At 41.2% G+C, this 21,919-nt stretch overlaps 1 pseudogene; it reads right to left on the bottom strand.

The window, feature by feature from the left end:
* Positions 1-10,177: 10,177 nt before the first annotated feature.
* The window catches only part of LOC103216819 (large ribosomal subunit protein eL15-like), a 35,902-nt pseudogene continuing 24,160 nt past the window's right edge, over positions 10,178-21,919 (bottom strand).

The raw sequence follows: 21,919 nt of genomic DNA, 5'->3' as shown, positions 1-21,919 counted from the left end.
CAAAATATGTGTGTATATATATACAGATGTATACACACACACATGCACACACACACATATATGTGTTAATGGCAATCCCCTTTCTTAGAGCTTTTGATTTCATTAGTCTAAAATGTGACCCAGGCATCTGCATTTGTAAAAGGGCCTCTCTTCTGACAGATGCAGCCCCAGTGCAGAGGTCGGGGTTTGGCTCAGGTTGTGCCCTACCCTTACTCCCCTCTCTTCATCATGAGCTCTTTGATCAGTATTGTAGGGGAGGCAAAATTCCACCTCGTTTTTTGTGGTTTCCCAGCTGGGCCTGAGGATTAAATTGACCTAACATAGATTAACAGGAGAAAACCATACAAAGTTATTCAATAGAAGTTTTACGTGGCACAGGAGCCCTCATACAAAAATGAGGACCCGAAGAAGCACTTGAGGGAGTCAATCACATACTGAATTGCACAAAGAATGGTAAGTCGTGAAATGTGAGAAGGTAAAGGGGCTTGAGCGCGGGTAGTTAATTGGCTAGAGAAGTGATGAGGCAGATAAGGGTTCCTTTGACAAGGTTGGTTTGTACCAATTTCCCTCAGCTTCAACTTCCTGTCCTTGATGATAAGAATGTTATTCTTTTTGGTACAGGGCGGACATCTTTCACCTGGGATTTTTGTGCTCTGCTTCTAAGAAACAGAATGAAGGTCAGAGTGATCTTCTTGCACCTGCTGCTTTTGTAAAAGCGTCTTTAATTCAAAATAGTCATTATGCCAGAGCGGTGTATTTTGGGGCGGCATATTTTTGACTTCTTCAGTACAAAACTGTGTAAGTATTCATAGCAGCCCAAATCCCCAGGCCCTACCTCATGGATGTGGAGTAAAGCCCTGAGCTGTTGAGTAGGAAGTAGAAAGGACGCTGAATAAAGTACAGACACCAAAGTACTGAATTAGAAGCCGCAGACCTGGGGGCTAATCTGAAGTTCATCCCTTACAAACTGTGTAACCTCAGAGACAGCCACTCTCTGGGCTTCTGTCCCCTCCTTTGTTAAAATGTATAATGGGAATGTCTGGAGTCTTGGTTTTAGCTTTGGGGAACTCTAGATCTGGTTTCATTCTATCTTATTCAAGGACAGGTGTAAGGAGTTTATTACTCTGGTTTAAAAATAAGTCTTCTATAGTAGTTCCAGAGAAGGCACTAAAAGTAGCCTTCTCCCATTAGATAAGCGGCCTTTTACCCACAGATACGGAGTGACAGAGTCAGGTTAAAACATGAGCAGGCTTTGCTGTTGAATCCCATCCTCCTAAGAGCCAGTGGGGAAAAAGAGAAGGAGCCCTGGCCAAATATAGGAGCTTAAGGGGTGTAAGTCTCACCACCCCTGGCAGGATCCGAGGCTTGCTCAAGGTAGAGAAGGATGGGTGAGCCCTTCTGCTTACAGAAGATCCTCAGGAAACTGGCTTTGTCCCTGCTCATGTAGAGTGGAAACTGAACTTCCTTCCTTTGGCAGATCTCAGCAAACCTAGATCTGGTCATCAGAATGTTGGCTTTAGCCAGTGGTTCTCAAACCTTAGCGTGCATCAGAATGACTTAGAAGGAGTGTTTAGACCCAGATTGCTGGCCTCCACCCCCAGAGTTTCTAATTCAGTAGGTCTGAGAATTCACTGTTTCTGTTGATCTGGGGACCACACTTTAACTCTACTGCTTAGGCCATCTTAGGAAGAACCAGTAGGTTCTCCCTCTACAAGGCAGTTGCAATGCCTTTGGGCCACTATTATCCTTCTGAAAACTTCTGAATCCACTTGTAGTGTGTGTGTGTGTATGTGTGTGTGTGTGTGTGTATGAAAGATGTGTCTACTCTTTAGGTTTCATCAGGATTAATGTACGATACTATTGGCTGGGCGCGGTGGTTCACACCTGTAATTTCAGCACTTTGGGAGGCCGAGGCAGGCGGATCACTTGAGGTCAGTAGTTGGAGACCAGCCTGGCCAACATGGTGAAACTCCGTCTCTATTAAAAAATACATATAAAAATTAGACAGGCATAGTGGCACTTGCCTGTAATCTCAGCTACTTCGGAGGCTGGGACATGAGAATCACTTGAACCCAGGAGCCAGAAATTGCAGTAAGCTGAGACGGCACCACTGCACTCCAGCCTGGGTGACAGAGCAAGACTCTGTCTTTAAAAAAAAAAAAAGTATGATACAGTTGTTAACCAAAGATACATTTGTCATTCTTTTAAGCAACAAATACAAAAAATAAATGATTAAGAAACCCTGGCCGCATGCTGTGACTCACGCCTGTAAACCCAGCACTTTGGGAGGCCGAGGGGGGCAGATCACAAGATCAGGAGATCGAGACCATCCTGGCTAACACGGTGGAACCCCATCTCTACTAAAAATACAAAAAATTAGGTGGATATGATGGCACACACCTGTAATCCCAGCTACTCGGGAGGCTAAGGCAGGAGAATCACTCAAACCCAGGAGGCAGAGGTTGCAGTGAGCCAAGATTGCACCAGTGCACTCCAGCCTGGGCAACAGAGCAAGATTCTATCTCAAAAAAAAAAAAAAAAAAAAAGGAAAAAAAGGAAATCCTACACACATGTGCAAAAACACTTGACCTTTTATATGACAAAATTACAACAGATAAAGACCACACTGAGATTTGCTTCTACATTTCTTCATTGAAAGTTTTTAAAGTTTGATATTGTGACTAGTATTGTCTTCACAAATACACGTTTTCTCCACTTATAGCCAAGAGATCATTTAACTGTTTTGCTATTGTAAATAATACCCCAATAAACATGTACCAATAATGCTTTTTTCTGCATTTTGGATTGCAAATAGTCATACTGAGTGAAATTATTCTTCATGTGCATTTTAGAAAATCCTTTTCCCAGCAAATCATTCTAACCATCCTCCCACCCCATCCTGCTCCCTGTCCCCCAACTTTCGGTTCTGGGGCCTTGTTCAGTTGTGGCTACACTAAGTATTCACTCATTTGAACAGTATTTATTGGATACTTACTATGGGTCTGTGCTATATGCCAGGGAGACAGTGGTACAAAAGACAATCATGGTCCCTACATCTATGGAGCTTACATATTGACAGAGATGAGAGAGAGAGATCAAGTAATTGCAAGTTAAATATTTACTCTGGAGAAACAAATGAGGTGCTGAGATAAAGATTAATAGACATGCACTCATGTATATTAGTGGTGGTCACCAGGAAAGGCCTCTCTAACATGACATTAAAGCTGAAACTGAGAACAGGGAGTAGCTAGCCATGCTACTGTGGGTAGAATAGTCCAGTCAAAAGAAACTGTATGTGCAAAGGCCCTGTGGTGGGAAGAGTTTCTGGTAGAGAAACTGAAGGAACAGTGCAGCTAGAACTGAGGCAACAGTGGAGAGAGAGGCAGGATTCAATAGTAAAATGCTTTGTAAGCCATTCTAAGAAGTTAGGGTTTTATTTTCATTGAAATGGATGGTTTTAAGCTGGGCAGTTATCAGATTATTGTTTTAAAAAGATCTCTTTTGCTGTTGAGTGAAGAAACAATTAAAGGAGCAAGAATGGAAGTGAGAAGACCAATTAGAAGGTTGTGGTGGGCTCCAGGCAAGTGATGGTGCAAAATTGGACTAAAGTGGGATTGTGGAGATGGTGAGTAAAGGACATTTATTTGGAGGTAAGCTCTGTGGGATTCCCTGATATGAGGGATGAGAGAGTGAAGAAAAGGAAGGAATCAAGGATGACTCCTAGGTTTCTGGCTTGAGAAATGGAGGGAGTAGTTATATGATTTACAGACATGAGTAAGACTTGGGAAGTGAAGAAAAGATTGCTCAGGAGGCTACTGAAGTGGCTTGAGGCTCCCCTCAAGCAGTTTCCCAGGATCCCCCTTTAAGGAAGCTGGCAAAGGGGAAACTATGGGACCAACACCCAGTTTTCTCTTCCTATGTCCATGATCTCTCTTCTTTGGGAATCTTCTCCCCAGAACTAGGCTATGGGGTGCAATCATCTTCCCAGTTACCTAACTCAAGACCACAGCCCCTCTTGACTCCTCTTTCTTGCTACCTACATTACTTTTCAGGATTTCACTGAATCACAAAAGGAAAACAGAAAGATAATAAAAACTTTTATTTTATTTATTTATTTATGAGATGGAGTTTTGCTCTTGTTGCCCAGGCTGGAGTGTAGTGGCGCAATCTTGGCTCACTGCAACCTCCACCTCCCGGATTCAAGTGGTTCTCCTGCCTCGGCCTCCCAAGTAGCTGGGATTACAGGCACATGCCCCCACTCCTGGCTAATTTTCATATTTTTAGTAGAGATGGGGTTTTGCCATGTTGGCCAGGCTGGTCTTGAACTGCTGACCTCAGGTGATCTACTTGCCTTGGCCTCCCAAAGTGCTGGGATTATAGGCATGAGCCACCATGCCCAGTCAGAAAGATAATAAAAACTTTTAAAATTCTAATTCCTGGTTCCTTTATTTTATTCAGTCATGCTAAACAGAGGCCCGAATGGGTTCTGTGCCTTGAGACTTTATTTCTGAGAGGGGACTTACTATGGTCTGAATGTTTGTGTTGCCCCAAAATTCATATGCTGAAACTGAACCCCCAAGGTGATGGTATTAAGAGGTGGAGCCTTTGGGAGATAATTAGGTCATGACGGCCGAGTCCTTATGTATGGGATTACCAGATACTGAATCTGCTAGCACCTTGAAGTTGGACTTTCCAGCCTTCAGAATAGTGAGCAGTAGATGTCTGCGGTTTATAATTTACCCAGCCTAAGGTATTTTGTGATAGCAGCCCAAACAAACTAAGTAGGACTTCACCAATTTCTCCATCTCAAATCCTCTTCTCCTTCCCCTTCCCCTTGGAACTAAGCCCTAGGTCTGACAGACTGTTTTCTCCTGCCACACTTCACTTCATACAGTGCAGGCTTGTGAGGCCACCAAGTGCCTTCTCTTCTTATGTTTGTGTATTCATTTCCTAGGGTCACCATAACAAATTACCATAAATTGGGTGTCTTTACACAACAGAAATTTGTTCTGGTGGTTAGCTGCCCAAAATCAAGGTGTTGGAAAGACCACACTCCCTCCGAAGTGTCTAAGGGAGAAGTTGTCATTGCCTCTTCTAGCTTCTGGTAGCCCAGGTATTCCTTGGCTGGAGGCAACATCACTCAGCCTGGCCTCCAACTTCACATGGCAGTCTTCCCTCTGTGTCTGTGTCCAAAATTCTCTCTCCTTGTAAACACACCAGTTATATTGGATTAAGAGCCCACCCTGTTTCAGTATGACTTCATTTTCGCTTAACTAATTACTTCTGCAATTATTCTGTTTCCAAATAAGGTCACATTTTGTAGTACTGGGAGGCTAAGGCTTTAACATATCTATTGGGGGGGATGCAATTCAACCCATAATGGTAAGAAATTTACATTTCTTTTCATTACAGACCCCGTGACATCTCTACAGTTTCCCTACACACAACCCACAGTGGACCACAGTGGATTGGCCCCATTTGGGCATTCCTTCTATACTAGCCTGGTAGTCTCAGAAACTTCATCGAGTCCTAGAGGTGAAGGATCTGTATAGCTCATCTCACGCTGTCATATAATCAGGGTACTTGCAAATTTTCAATGTGAAAAATAATTATTAGACGTGCAAAATGTTTGTGTTGGCTTGATCACTGCATTTTTTTCCCATGTAGGCAAGCTACATGGACATCAAATTATCAGACAGTTGCTTGGAGAGAATGGAAGAAGCTGGAGGTCAGGGAATGGGAGTTTTACAACTTGGACATTTGGTAGCATCCCAGGACTACAAGAAGAAAACAGAAGGGTGTCCACCTTTGCTCAGTGCTTAGATGAACGCTGCTAGCCTTGTCTCTGATGTGTGATTTTTACCTCCTTGGCTGACCAAATCCTCCCCTGCCTTTTCTTTGTTAGATACATATTATATCTTTGATCTGGTTAATGTCCATTCTTATTGCCTGGGGAGCCACTTGACTGCTTTAAGGTACTTGCTAATCTCTGCTCTGATCCATTAGGAATTCATTTAGAGTTTAACTCTCTGAGGGCAGCTTCATTTCTAAGGCTTGAGGACCACAGTGCAGTAACAAACAGAGCAGAGAAAGATAGAGGTCCCAGCAAAGGGGGCTGCCTCATTGGGACAGTATACTGCAAATCCTCAGGAAGGTGGGAGGATAACAGGAAGACCCTAAGGAAATGAGAGACTCAGGGTGAGGGTGAAAACAGGAAAAAGGAAGAGTGAATGCCAACCTTCACTTTGCAATTTTCCCTAGAGCCAATTCTGACAGTATCCTCCTGCCTCTTTACAAAGAGCAGGTGGCGAAAACTGAGATGACAACAATTTTTTTTTCCTCTGTAAAGCTGGGCTCAATTTGAGACAGAATATTAATGGCAAAAGGCTCAATATCCCATTATCAATCCCCATGGGCATATAGTCCCCAGAAAAGATAAATATTTGACTAGATGATAATATGTGCGATAATTTATAGTCAGCATTCCATATACATTGTCATTGAACCTTTTATTTGCAGCTAGTACTTCGTAGTGGGCTATACAATTATATACATATATATTTTAGATTCTGAACTCAGGATCTGAGGATCATTAAGCCCATATAAGTCTTCAAAAAAAGAGCAGTTTCCTTATCGATTTACCCAGGACAGGCAACAGAATGTCTACATTCTTTCCCTTTATCTTTCAGTTCATTGAGTAAAAATAGATTGAGGCTTACCCCAGTTTTCTCAAAATCTTGCTTGAAGGTGAACATGAGGTCACCTTAATGGCTATCAAAACCATTTCTTACTGCCAAGCTTGAAAAATGTTTCCCACTTCTCTGAAATTCTGTCTTTGGGGGAACTTTCACCTCTTTCTAACTTCTAATTAGCTTTTCTTCAAGGACAAGAGTTCAGTGGAAAGTGAAAACAAGTCAGAGAGGCTGCGTGGGGCACCTAGGTTGCAAAAGTAATGGGACTCCTTTCATCTCTTCCTCTGTGCTAATTCTAGGGATTAATACTGCTGTCTGTAAAATATCCTTTGAAACCAAGCCTCCCAAAGAAGGTATTGATGTATACAAGCAGACACAATTCCCAGATGGGCTACTGGCTGATTTATGCTGATCCATGCACCTACACCCTCACAGATTTGTCTTCAACAACAACTCTTATAAGATGAGTCATTCTTACATGGACTCTTCATAGACAGCCTATTATAGATCCTTCCAAATCCCTCTAGTCAGTGCATTCAGGAGTCAAGTACTTTTCCACTAGGTGGGGGAATGTTTTTCTAGTGGAAAAGGAATCTTCCATTCATTTGGACATGGGTAAAAATGACTGGCAGAAAATGTGTTGTTTCAAAAGACTCCATTGCAAAAGCTCTTTATTTTCACATTGCTAAAAGATGCAGTTAAGTGGATTTTTTAAAAAATTAAGGAGAAGTCTGTTCTCAAAGATAAATGTATCCTTTGATTCATTCAACAAATATTTGTTTAGTAGCTACTCGGAAGATACTTTTAAGATACTTTCTCCATTACTTTTCAAGTAACAAATCAATGTTTGTAGGAAGAGGCACTAGGTTTCAAGTACAACTTTAACTCTCATGGAGCTTACATTCTGTTGAGGAAGATGGATAATAAGGAAGTGAAGGCACAAATAAACCTAACAGCTTCCAGTAGTGATAGGTTTTGGATTTTTTTTTAAGAAATGAATAGGATAATTGGAGGGTAACTGGGTGATAGCGTTTGGATGTTTGTCTCCTCCAAATCTCATGTTGAAGTGTGATCCCCGGTGTTGGAGGTAGGGCCTGGTGGGAGGTGTTTGGATCATGGGGATGGATCCTTCATGAAGGGCTTGCTACCATTCTTGTGTAATGAGTGAGTTTTTCACTCTATTAGTTCACAAGGCAGCTGGTTGTTTAAAATGAGTTTGGGACCTCCAGTCGTTCTCTCTCTTGCTCCCTCTCTCACCATGTGACGTACCTGCTCCCCCTTCATATTCTACCATGATTGTAAGTTTCCTGAGACCTCACCAGAAGCCAAGCAGATGTTGGTGCCATGCTTGACAGCCTGCAGAACTCTGACCCAAATAAAACTCTTTTCTTTATAAATTACCTAGTCTCATGTTTATGGTTAAGGTAACTCAAGTTCGAACTATTAATCATATACAGTCTGTTATGCTAATCCCTTTTAGGTATTCTTTCTACTAAGTTGAATAATTTTCCTTTTCCACTTCAAGTTCTTCTGCAAACTGCTACCGAGTCTATGTATGTAATTTTTCCTGGTTAGAATTAAAAATGTTAGCATTTATTACATGATAGGGTTTTATAAGCTACTTCTTGTTTATTTAGGATACTCTTTAATGTTAATTTAGTGTTTGAAAAGTAAGAAATGACATTGAAATAATTATTAAAAGGAAGTTTGTTTTTTTTTAAAATAAATCCGTATGTTTGATAAATTTGGAGAATTTCTTATGTGGCAAATTATCGTTAGGTAAATTAAATTTCTGTAAATTGGCATTTGGCAAGTTAATTTTCAGATAATTCACTCAGCAATTATTCAGTTTCCATTAATGAAGAAAGAACATTATAAAGAAAAAACAAAAAAATAAATAAAATAAAATAAATTTAAAAAGAAAACAAAAAAAGAAAGAACATTGACATAAATGTAGAAAATGTATATTGAATTCAAGCCTTTACTTTTTGAGAAAAACCTGCTTACAGATTTCATTTGGTTTTAAAATTTCTAATCATCAAAGTTGTCGGCATCTCTTTATATACAGTTTTATCAAATTAAAAAATGTCATAGTTTCTGCTATTCTTTCAGAGCAGCCTTTAACAAAAAAATGCTTCCTCTCATAAATAAAATTTTCCTAGGATGAAAACTCAGTTACTAAGGAGAAGAGTTAACTTCAATTCAACAGAGACATGCTTTATTAGTGCTTCTCAATGCCTTCCTCGAGTTTTTTCTCCAATAAAGTTCCTGGTGTACTGCCGGATGAATACCCAAAATGCAGTTACAATTGTGGGATTTTATGATTTAAAAGTAATTTAAAAATCAATTCCCTTTGCCATTTACTCTAAGAGACAATTATTGCCTGGTATTGTTTTGAAATGTGGTCAGATAAAAGAAGCTTTCTCTGGCCCTCTCCATCCACCAAGTCAGAGGTTACACTTTCCACTCACTCAAGTTCCATTTTATGAGAATGGCAAATATTTTTGGTATGTCTTTGCTGTTTCTCTTCTTTTTCCCCTCCCTTTCTGAAGCAATGCTAAGAAGTTGCTAGTGAATTTTTGCTCTTTGTGTTCTACATTTTGCTCAAGTATTTCTACCTTTTATTGTCCCTGTCTGCATTTTACTTTTCTGCACAAATACAAATTAAAATGAGTATATTTTAAGAAAAGTAGGAGCAGTATCATCTTTACAAAGGAATAAAATATGCTTGAAATTCCAGTGTCTTTCCTCACCCAGAATAAAGCAGAATCATAGATTATTTGAGTTAGACACTTTGACTTAGAAGACAGACATTTCCTCTAAATGGGTGACTTCAAATTTCTCATTATTCTACTATAATATTTTGGGGGTAACACAGGTTTTTTAATAAATAAATGAATAAGTCCACTAGTGGGTAGGCTAAATAATGCCCTCCCCCAAGATGTCCATATCCTAATCCTTGAAACCCGTGAATTTGTTATCTTACATGGCAAAGGCTCTTTGCAGATGTGGCTAAATTAAGGGGTTTGCAATGGGGAGATTATCCTGGGCGGGCCCAGTGTAGTCAAATGGGTCCTTATACTAGGTAAGAAGGAAGCTCAATGTCAGAAAAGAAGATGTGATGATGAAAGCAGGGTTTGGGGTGATGCCACTTCTGGAAGGGGGCCCTAAACCAAGGCACAAGGACAGCTTTTGGTACCTGGAAAAAACAATGAAGCCAGTTCTCTCCAGCCTCCAGCAGGAACGCAGCTCTGCCAACCCACTGGTAACTTCTGACTTCTGTATGAGAACAAAGTTGTGCTGTTTCAAGTCACTAACTTTGTTGCATTTTGTTTATAGCAGCAGTAGGAAACAAATACAACCAGAATGTAAGAGGAACTTTCCATTAGAGTTCTTTTTAAAGAGTAGGGCCTCTTTAAATAAATATTCTTTTTGGACTGTCCTAAATTGTTTATTATGAATGAATTTTACAATCTTTACTTATATCAGCGGTAACGGTGGAGCTGGAGAGTCTTGTGTCTTCTCCACGCTGCACAGCGAGAACCACCAACAGTGTGGTGGAACTTATGACCCTTTCCAAGGCCACGGCTCTTTTGGCCTGCAAATGTCAGCCCACACATCTCCCTGTGCTTGTGGACTGGTTTGGTGATCCACTGGGTGTCAGGATTTCTTCTGATGGCTTTATGGAATGGATCAATGAGGATAACCTCAAAAAATCTGTATGTGGAATCTTCACCAACCCAGTAAGAATTCTAGGACTGTTAGAGCCCCACAGTGGCATTTAGCTCACTCCTCTGCAACGGACTGAAGGTTTCAGGCAAACTTTAGCTGGTTAACACCATGATGGACAGACTTGCCGTAAGTTGCACCCTTAGGAACTGGGCGTTTTCGGCCACCACGATACACACGAATCCTACATATAACATAATCTTGCTTGGCCTTGTAGCCCAGTCAGCCCGCTTTACGGGGCCTGGTGCGGTGGGGCCTGGCGGAGTGGTGAGCCCTGTGGACAGCAGAGAGCTTGCAGTACTGCCAGCAGTGGACCCTCAAGAGAAAGTGCATGACATCACACTGCTTCTTCCTCCATAGCTTCTGGATGTACTTGTATGCACCCACCTTGGTTTAATGGATGGCTGCTGCCAGGTGGAAAGGAAACAGCTTTTCTCCACTAAAGAAATATTTTTACACTTTTTTTGAGGGCATTTTTAAAAAAATTAACCCCTCCACAGTTACTTCTCATAAATTCTCTTTCCTTTGGGAATTTTTGCTCCCAAGAGAAGCAGTACAACCTTAGAGCAACTGAGCAAAGTTAGGCCGACTCTGAGAAGTTAGGCCAAGTTGAAGCACCACACCAGGGCTCAAGCAATTAAAAGACCTAAGGCTTCAGGTCATGGTTGGATGTGAGATCTCAGATTCTATTATTAGGTTGTTTTTTCTCCTCTCTGCTCACAAACAAGCTCTCTTCCATATGCCAAGCATGATGGCCATGAAATTCAATACACATCAAATTAACTTAGGAACTCCCTGAGGAAAGAGGACTCAGGATCACTATGGCAGAAAGGTCCCAGGAGGACTCCAATTGACCTAGCTTGATCACATGATCAAGTTATATTCATCACTGTGGCCAGGGAGATGATATACCCTGATTGGTTGGTCTGAGAGATAACATACTCTGATTGGCTGGTCTGGGAGATGAGCCTGCCCCGTGGCAGGAAGTTGGGTCAGCTTTAACCAAACCTCACAGAATGGGTTCCTCATAGAAATTAGAGAGTTAAAAATTAAATATCAGTGAAAAGCAGAGATAAAAGACCATGTCACTGTGGAGGGAGAGAGAGAGAGAAAAAAAAAAAAAAGACTCTCTTATGACTTTCTAATTCTTGGATATAATGCTTCATGACACCTAGCCACATTGCCTGTGGATTCAGGAGTATCCTGCATGCTTCTGACAAACCCTCTCATTTCTTCAGTCAAGAGTATTTATATTCTTGGCATCTAAATGATTCCCAACCAAGAAAGACCGAAGTAATATACCTTTAATGAACCAACGTGTCAGGTGATGTTTTATTGATAACAGTATTTTTGATACCTGTGATGGAATTCTTTTCCCCAGTAATAGCCCCCTGATTTTCTTTGGGGCAACACTCTGGATTCCCTTGTTTTGGAAAAGCCTGGTCAAGCCAAAGTTCTGGGCATGGGATAGGTGATTCAAGTCTGCCAATCAGCCTGGGGCCACAGGGATGAGTTCAAGGGTGGGCAGTTGATCAAAGGTCCAAGATTTTTTTGTGGAAACCATTGAGACTCCTTCTGCTGAGCTTGAAGCTTTGAGGACATAAGAGACTCTGGAATCCATCTTACCAGCATGAAGGCAAAGCTTGCCTGAGGATGAAAGAAAGAAGATCAGGAAGTGAAGGTAAGACAGCTGACCCCTGAGGATGTAGTCTGAGCATACGGATCTAACTGTGCGCTTAACCACCTCCTAGACTTTCAACTATGGAAACCAATACATACTCTTTTGTGCTTACATTAGCTTAGGTTATATTTCAGTCACTTACCACAGAAAAAGTTTTTACCAATATTTTAACTTATATATTGTTTCAGTTATATTTGCATCTGTAATGTATTGCTATGCAACAAATCACCCCTAAACGTAGGGTCTTAAAATAACAATGATGTTTTCTTTCTGTGATTCTGTGGGCTAAATGAGTGAGCCTTCTGTTGGCCTTGCTTAGGCTCACCCGTGAATCTGCACCCCACTGGTATACCAGGTTAGGGATGGGCTTCGCTCAGCATGTGGTCATCCATCCTCAAGGAGGCTAGACTATTCCTCTTCACATGGCAGTGTCAGGGCAGTGTTCAGGGGCACACATCAATATACGAATGCTTACCAGACTTCTACTTATATCATGTGTGTAGATGTCCCATTGGCCAAAACACATGTTATGACCAATCCTAGCGTCAGTCATTCATGCTATAAAGTAGCATGAATAAAAGAAGGATGATACATTGAGATCATTTATGCAATGATTTACCAGATTCTTAAAAAATGTCTAAGTGCTTCTCTGTGCATTAGCTTATTTAAGCATCATAATAACCCTATGAAATACTCAAAATCAATATCAATTTTGTGTCAGTTAGGCTCCAATTAGGAGAGAGAAATACCGTCAGAAATTTAAACAGAAAAAAGTGTAACATAAAGAGTTATCAACTGGTAATAAGGAACTAGCAACTGGGAATGGGAGAGATAAAAGAGAACTCTGAAGACTAACCTAAGAGTCAGGGAGAGTGACCAAGAAAAGAACAAACTTGGAAGGTAGGCCGAGTTTCACACCTTGTGGCAGGCAGGAGGAGCACACCTGTGGCCCATTGGATAGAGGAGAGGTTTGCTGAGTTGTCCCGGGCCAGAGCTGGTTGTCAACTGGTGGGCTGAGGCTGGTGAGCAAAGAACCATGAGTCTCTCACCAGTGTGCCAGCCAAACTTGCAAGAGCAAACTTGCAAGAGTATGAATGTCCCTGGCCATCCTATATGCATGCCATCCATGTATAGCTATGTCATAGGAGCAAGTGGGAAAGAATAACACAGGAACTGCAAAAAGAAGCCTCTTCCACCTGCAGAGTCCCTGTGGCCCTCTCTATTGACAAAGCTGTACACAGTACCGGCTGACAGAGGTCAACAGGTATAGGGTCCAGCTCTACAGTATCACAAAGCAGAACAACAAAGGGAACTGAGAAGCGATCAGTTGAAAAGGGGCGCTGTCCATCTCTTTGGCTTCTTCACTTCCATATGCACCCTTTCACAAACATTTGAACTCCTTCGCGAAAATAAAACACCTCGCCGGGGGCGATGGCTCACGCCTGTAATCCCAGCACTCTGGGAGGCCAAGACGGGCGGATCACAAGGTCAGGAGATGGAGACCATCCTGGCTAACACGGTGAAACCCCGTCTCTACTAAAAAATACAAAAAACTAGCCAGGCGTGGTGGCGGGCGCCTGTAGTCCCAGCTACTCCGGAGGCTGAGGCAGGAGAATGGCGTGAACCCGGGAGGCGGAGCTTGCAGTGAGCTGAGATCCGGCCACTGCACTCCAGCCTGGGCAACAGAGCGAGACTCCGTCTCAAAAAAAAAAAAAAAGAAAACAAAACACCTGTATGTTTTCACCGAACGTAACACAGCTACCCTTTGTAAAAATGAGCACGTGTTCACCTCAAAATGAGGAAACACACAGTTCCAACAGTAATAACTCTCAAGTTCAGTGACAGTTCCAGTGAATATTTTGTTTGTTTTTGAGACAGGGTCTTGTCATCCAGGCTGGAGTGCAGTGATGCAATCATTGTTCACTGCAGCCTTGACCTCCCAGGCTCAATCAATCCTCCCACTTCAGCCTCTTGAGTAGCTGGGACTACAGGTGTGCACCACCATGCCTGGCTAATTTTTGTACATTTTGTTGAAACAGGGTTTTGCCATGTTGCCCAGGCTGGTCTCAAACTCAGGGGCTCAAGCAATCTGTCTACCTCGGCCTTCCAAAGTGATGGGATTACAGGGCGTGCCAATGCGCTGGGCCCCAGTGAATATTTTGTTACCTGAACACTAAATTATAAAGTTAACCTCCAACAATTTAGATATAAAATAAGAGTGGGAAGGAGAGAAAAGAATATTTTTATAACATAGAAATGAATATATACTGTTTGAAATGCTTATTTAGAAATAAAATGCTTGTTCCCCAGTGCCATAAAGAAACAGCACTTGAACATAAATTTAATTTCCTCAGCAAGGCCATTTTTACTTTCTGCAGAAAGGGTACACTTGCCAGCAGTTTTACCATGAGAGTACACCGAACAAAGGAGACAGGGTCATTTATAACCTGACCCATCCACCTTACTGTTGTGTTCGGTTTCCATTGGCTGGAACGGGACCTCACATTCTGTATTAGTCCCGATTGGCTAGCAACTTAGAACTTTCTAAAAGAGGCAAAGGCTGAGGAGAACAAAGGAAGGAGGAAGTAGCCTGTGGAATGCTGAGAAAGGTAAAAGCACCTCCAAATACGGAAGAGGAACAGGCTATGACCTAATGCTTGCTTGGACCAGTATAAGCATGGCAGGGCAAATATTTAGGCTAAATTGTGGGAGCTAGGAACATAAAGTACATTGATTTATTTATTACAGCTAGCAGATATTTAAGACTGTTAGCACAGGTCTTTGAATAAATTTTGCTTCTAGGAGAAGTTGCTATACTCCTAATTAGTCAGGGAGGAGAGTCTTTTTAAAGAGGAACCTCTACTTTACTTTTTACATACACATACAACAAGCAAGGAGAAAATCTGCAAAGCTAATGTGAACCCAGAAAATCTGGGACAGGTCTCAGTTAATTTAGAGAGTTTATTTTGCCAAGGTTGAGGACACAGCCTCAGGAAGTCCTGACGACCTGTGCCCAAGGTGGTCAGGGCACAGCTTGGTTTTATACATTTTAGGGAGACAGGAAACATCAATCAGTATGTGTAAGAAGCACATTGGATGGATTGGTCTGGAAAGGCGGGACAACTTGAAGCAAAGGCAGGAAGAAGGCTTCCAGGTCGCAGACAGGTGAAACACAAATGGTTGCATTCTTTTGAGTTTCTGATGAGCCTTTCCAAAGGAGGCAATCAGATATGCATCTATCTCAGTGAGCAGAGGTATGACTTTGAAATGGGAGGCAGGTGTGCCCTAAGCAAGCAGTTTCTAGCTTGAGTTTTCCTTAGTGATTTTGGGGGCCCAAGATATTTTCCTTTCACATGACCACAGTCCTGATTTTTGTAAGATGCCATAGAATAATCTATGATTTCCTCCTCCCACAATCCCTCCTATATTCACTTTACCCTCAGACAGAACCTCAGATGGTCAAGGTTCTTTACTAGGTGAACCGACCCAAACCTTCATTCGCTAAGGGTCTGAGTCTTCAGTCATGCTGCTTTTTGTTTGCTTGTTTCTGTAGTTTTCTATTACCTTTTACTATTGCACATAGAAGTACTAAGAGGATCTCTAGATAATCCTCTGTGTTCCAGACATGGTTCCTCTTCCCCATTGTGTAGCAGCAGCTCAATTTCCCCTTGGTAACTGGGATCAATCATTCTAGCCCATAGAGTAACACGTTTTTCTGCTGGTTGGCTCAGTGGCACAAGTCACCCCAAATGGCCAGGTGGCAGTTGCATCTCTCAGGAAGCCACAGTTTCACCAAGCAGGCAATAAAGGGTGGATTTGGAGCTGAGTGGTGAGAATAAATTGATAGCAGCACAGTCGTCTCTGTTCTTCAAATAAGAAAACTATGATTCAGAGAGCCAATTGATATGCCTTACATCATGTGCTACCAAGAGGCAAGGGCCAGGACTTCATCCCTGGTCCTCAGACCTCAGATCAGAATCTTCTTTTTTGCTCATTTAGGGATAGTTGTTCAGCTAGATTGGATCAAGCACCAGACACGGATATAAGACCTGGGTCTGAATGCTACCATTTATTTACTCACTGTAAAACCCTGGGCAACTCACTTAAGGATTCTGGAGCCTCAGTTTTTTTCAACTGTAAAGTCAGGACCGTGGTCTCCACTTGACAGGATTAGAATGAGAACTGAATGGTTAAAGGTCTATGAAGGCACTCTGTAAACTCCAGCAGATTATACAAAACTAAGGCATCATTATTAAGGATCGTACAGTCTCTCAAGTTACTGCTTACCCGTGGAAAATTTTGATTAATTCCTTAGCATCTCATAGTTTATGACAAGTGGCCCTATTAAGGGAAGTTACTGCCACCCAGGCAGCGAGGGGGTGATTTCTAAGATCAGCAGAAAATGTAGAACAAGTGGGCATAGTCCAGAGTGGCAGGAATTGGTAGGGTTCTATGGACCAGTAATCTCTGACTCTCAATTATTTCTGCCAAATATTTCTTTCAAGTCATTTTGGGAAATGGCTCACTGCCTTTTGCTATTTTATTAAATCTAAGAACCTCATTAAGTCAAACTATCAGTGATGCATTGTCAGCAGGAAGAAAATGGGGAAAATCCTCTTTCAGTGTTTGATCATGAAAACCTTTCTAACAAACCCAAGACAAACACATTCCACTCCTACTGCCTATTCACATGAGATTAACTATTGTGCCTGTTCACAATATTCAATCATCATTTCTTACTCATTTAGAGCTGCTTGCATGCATTAGGAAATGGAGAACAGCAGGCTACAGTGTATCCTTCTGCATTCTCAGTGCTAGAAATATGGCGTAATTAAATGCAATTAGGACCTTGACACTATTTTTATTAAGAAAAGAAGCAGCCAAAGCTCTCTCCTCCAAAATAAAGAAAAAGATAGTAGAAGAAATTAACATTTGTTTTTCACTTTCTACTACATACTCTAGGTTGTTCCCAGTTTTTTTGTTGTATTTTATAGACCATTACTCACAGTCGTGCCTAACAAACACCTAGACTGCCTTTCTCGCCTTTACTTGCTACGTTGATAGTCCCCACTAATAATAAGCATTGAACATATTTGGAGGGAAAAGCACAGTTTCCTATGCTTAGTCTAATTAATGAGAATGTTGTTTTCCGTATAGTTTTCAGGAAGGTGTTACATCATTAAACATCATCATCTGAGGGATGATTTGAGACAGGGTCTCACTCTGTCACCCAGGCTGGAGTGCAGTGGCACAATCATGGCTCACTGCAGCCTTGATCTCCCCGGACTCAAGTGATTCTCCCACCTCAGCCTCCCAAGTAGCTGGGACTACAAGGTGTGTGCCACCATGTCTGGCTAATTTTTTTATTTTTATTATTTATTTATTTATTTATTTTTGGAGAGACAGGGTTTTGCCGTGTTGCCCAGGCTGGTCTCGAACTCCTGGGCTCAAGCAATCCACCTGCCTCAGCCTCCCAAAGTGCTAGGATTACAGGCATGAGCCACCATGCCCAGCTTCATCCTACATCATCTTAGCAGCTGTCTGTGTGCCTAATTTGGTGTCTGGCACACAGGCACACAATAAATATTTGTATGGAGGCCTTTGGCTTCGTGTCATAGCCTGTTATCAATGAAAGAATCATAGAAGAAGAACTCATAAAGAGGTTCTAAACTTTTCAGATGACATTTAAAATTAATTGATTTAGGGCTATCATGCTAAACCAAGACTTTTAAAGAAAGTCTTCCCCTTCGTTATTAAAGTGATAAATGGTCACTATGGAGTTTTTTGAAAATATAAGGAAAAATAAGATGAAAATCACCCATAGTCTTACAACCCAGATATATTTTTTAAAATTTTGGTGTATTTTCTCCTGTCTCTCTCTCTCATTAGGATTGTACAATACACAGTTTTATGTTCAATGCTTTTTCACATATTTTGAATATATTTTTCTTGTCATTATGTGGTCTTTGAAAACAAAATATTCAATGAACGTATGAAATTCTATGCTTGTATATATGTGTATGTGTACTCCCTCAGTGTGTATATACAAAGACACACACATACACCCTCACACACATACAGGGACGGACACACACACAAACACAGAATACTACATAAAACAAAGCTGAATTTGTTACTTATGGTAAGGGAGAGCCATGCTGGTCAGGTAGAACCTGGCTGAGCAGAATAATGATTTTATACTGGATTTTGGGGAAGCATAGAGTTCAGGGATTGGGAGATTTTCAGGGATATCAGTAGATTGAGGTCAACTCTAGAGATGTGGTTACTCCAGTGAGGCTGTTGTTGATTGGCTGGCATTCAGAAGCTCATTTACTAGACTAACTCAATTCCTGATTGGCTGACTTGCATATGTAAGAGACTGTCACTGATTGGTTGGTTTGTCAAAGCATGTTCACTGAAGCAAGTTGCATTGATTGATAGAGTTTAAAACCTGGTTATAATGGTACTTGTTACCATGGTTATAGAACAATCAACCTTTTCCCAGGAATATGGGATTTTAAAAAATTCTTAATACAATAATTTAATCATTCTCTTATTACGGGATAACTGGATTACTCACAATATTTCCCCTATTATAAATAATGCTCCAGAGACTATGCTAACAATATTTGAGCATATTCCTGGTTATTTTGTTAGGAAAGATTCCTCGAAGTGGACTGGTGAGTCAACAGATGATTTTGTTTAATTTCATTAAAGTAATACTAGTTTGTTACAGAACATTTAGGAAATATAGATACATAAAAAGGAGAAAATTAAAATCATCCATAAGCTACCCCTTTCCATACCATATTATCCCTGTTTAATGTTTAGAACTTATTCTTCTATTCCATTTGTTGTGTGCCTCTGTAGATGTATACAAAGAAACACAAATGAAAAATTCTGGTAGTCCTCTTTTCCATTTTGCTTTCTTTATCTAATTCTCCGGGATATCTTTCCTTGTCATTACATAGTCTCATGTAATGTCTGGATAAGATGTGTGTTTATATCTGTATGTAATACCACAATTCCTTTAACTATTTTCTGTTGGATATGCAGGTCTCCCTTCCACCTTATTTTGTTCAATCCTAATAGTATTCTTGTATTATTTTAAATTTTTTCATTATTATTATTATTTTGAGACAGAATCTTGCTTTGTCGCCCAGGCTGGAGTGAAGCGGTGCCATCTCTGCTCACTGCAACCTCCACCTCCTGGGTTCAGGCGATTCTCCTGCCCCAGCCTCCCAAGTAGCTGAGATTACAGGTGCCCGCCACCACGCCTAGCTACTTTTTATACTTTTAGTAGAAATGGGGTATCACCATGGCCAGGCTGCTCTCCAACTCCCGACCTCAGGTGATCCACCCATCTCGGCCTCCCAAAGGGCTAGGATTACAGGTGTGAGCCACCGCACCTGGACTTCATTATTATTAAACAATGACTTATTGCATATATGTATACCTAAATGTTCATGTATGTCTATGTTTATTGTCTAAAAATAATTTCACAGAAGTTGGACTTTGGGTCAAGTATTGGGGCAGGGTTTTAAGATTTTTTGATAAGTATGTTGGAAAAATGGTTTCCAGAAGGTTAAAAATGTAAACTGCTGAATTTTCTTCACCCTATGTAATACTTTGCCTCAAAGTATTTTTTCTGTTCTTTGCCCATTTTATAGAAAGAATTAGTATCCTATTTCTATATTAATTTGTATTTTACTGAGTGGAGGGTTGAAACTACTTTCCAGTTTTATTGTTAAAATTGTTTTTCCTTCTACTAACGTCTTATTTATGAACTTTGTTATTTTTCTGTAGTCAGGTTCATATTTTCATATATTGTTGTTAGAATACTTCATATAAATATATTCACCTTTGGCTGGGTGCAGTGGCTCACGCCTGTAATTCTAGCACTTTGGGAGGCTGAGGTGAGCAGATCACCTGAGGTCAGGAGTTTGAGACCAACCTGACCAACATGGAGAAAACCTATCTCTACTAAAAATACAAAATTGGGCAGGCGTGGTGGTGCATGCCTGTGATCCCAGCTACTCAGGAGGGTGAGGCAGGAGAATTGCTTGAACCTGGGAGGTGGAGTTTGCAGTGAGCCGAGACTGCGCCACTGCACTCCAGCCTGGGCGACAGAGCAAGACTCCATCTCAAAAATAAATAAATAAATAAACAAATACACACACACACACACACACACACACACATTCACCCTTGTGGCATTTCAGGTATCTTATTATTTGCTTTAAATTTGATTTAGTGTTTTAAAAATCTCAGTATTATGGAAATTTTCAAACTTTCAAAGGTTTTTATATACTGTATGTAATACTAGGGAAAATAGTATAATAAACCTCCATGAGCACATTACCCAGTTTCAATAATTATCATGGCCCATCTTATGTCTCTATGCCCCCCAGCCTCTCTCACACTGGATTATTTTGAAGCAAGTCTCCAACATCAAATAGTCTCAGCAGTAAACACTTCTATATGCATATATATATATACACACACACACACACATTTTGTTATTCTTGTTATGTTTGTTGAGACAGGGTCTCACTCTGTTGCCCATGCTGGAGTGCAGTAATGCAATCATAGCTCACTACAGCCTTGAATTCCTGGACTCAAGCAGTCTTTCCACCTCAGCCTCCCCAGTAGTTGGGGCCTTCAAGTGGCATCATCATGCCCAGCTAGTTAAAAAAAAATTTCTTTTGTAGAGACACGGTCTCTCTATGTTGGCCAGGCTGGTCTCCAACTGGTCTCAAGAAATCCTCCCATCTTGGCTCCCCAAAGTGCTGGGATTACAGGCATGAACCATCATGCCCAGCCTGTATATACATATATTTTAAAAATCTAACAGCAATATTATTATCACACCAAAAACCTCTATAATAATTCTTTAATATTATTAAATATCTAGTCAGTGTTCATATTTTCCTGACATATATACTATATATTTGTATATAATATATGCACACATATTTGCATATATTATTTATATACATATATTATATATATACACACACATATATATAAAATCACAAATCATTGGATTCTGAAGTTAGACTCACACAATCAAAGGTATTACCCAGTATCAAGCTCCACAAGTAATTTCAAAAATACAGGCAATCAGGCTGGGTATGGTGGCTCATGCCTGTAGTACCAGCACTTTGGGAGGTCAAGGTGGGTGGATCACTTGAGGTCAGGAGTTCAAGACCAGCCTGGCCAACATGATGAAATCCCATCTCTACTAAAACTGCAAAAATTAGCTGGCGCCTGTAATCCCAGCTAGCTAGGAGTCTGAAGCACAAGAATTTCTTGAGCCTGGGAGGCAGAGGTTGCAGTGAGCTGAGATCACACCACTGCATGCCAGCCTGGGCAACAGAGTGAAACTGTGTCTCAAAAAAAAGAAAAGCAAAGACAAGACATAGACAATCAAGAGACTGAGACAAAGTACAGACAGCCTCCAAGGATGGGGCAAGGTTACTGTGGGGGTGGCTCTGAGAAACCTGGCAAAGCGATGGACAACACAGAGGGAAGGGGACATGCCTGAGTTGCCCTGAAGATGCTTGAGGGAGGAATGCTAAGGGACAGAGGCTAAGGCGAGTAGGATGCTTGGATGGCTATTTCATGTCAGGCTAAAAGATCCACCAGAGGAACGACCCTTGGAGGGCCCAGAGGACACGCCCTTCAGCTAGGGCATTGGAATGTGCTGGTGAGGGGGCATCAGCACTGCTAATCCATTCAGTGGTGGTGCTCCACTGCAGGTCAGGGTCAGCCATTGAGAAGATGGTCTGAGTTGGGCTTGTTAATGTGGATAGGG

The sequence above is a fragment of the Chlorocebus sabaeus genome, chromosome 9 (assembly GCF_047675955.1).
Source record: "Chlorocebus sabaeus isolate Y175 chromosome 9, mChlSab1.0.hap1, whole genome shotgun sequence".
Taxonomy (NCBI): Eukaryota; Metazoa; Chordata; class Mammalia; order Primates; family Cercopithecidae; genus Chlorocebus; species Chlorocebus sabaeus.
The sequence above is the reverse complement of the archived record's forward strand: the minus strand, read 5'-3'. Positions and strand labels throughout refer to the sequence as shown.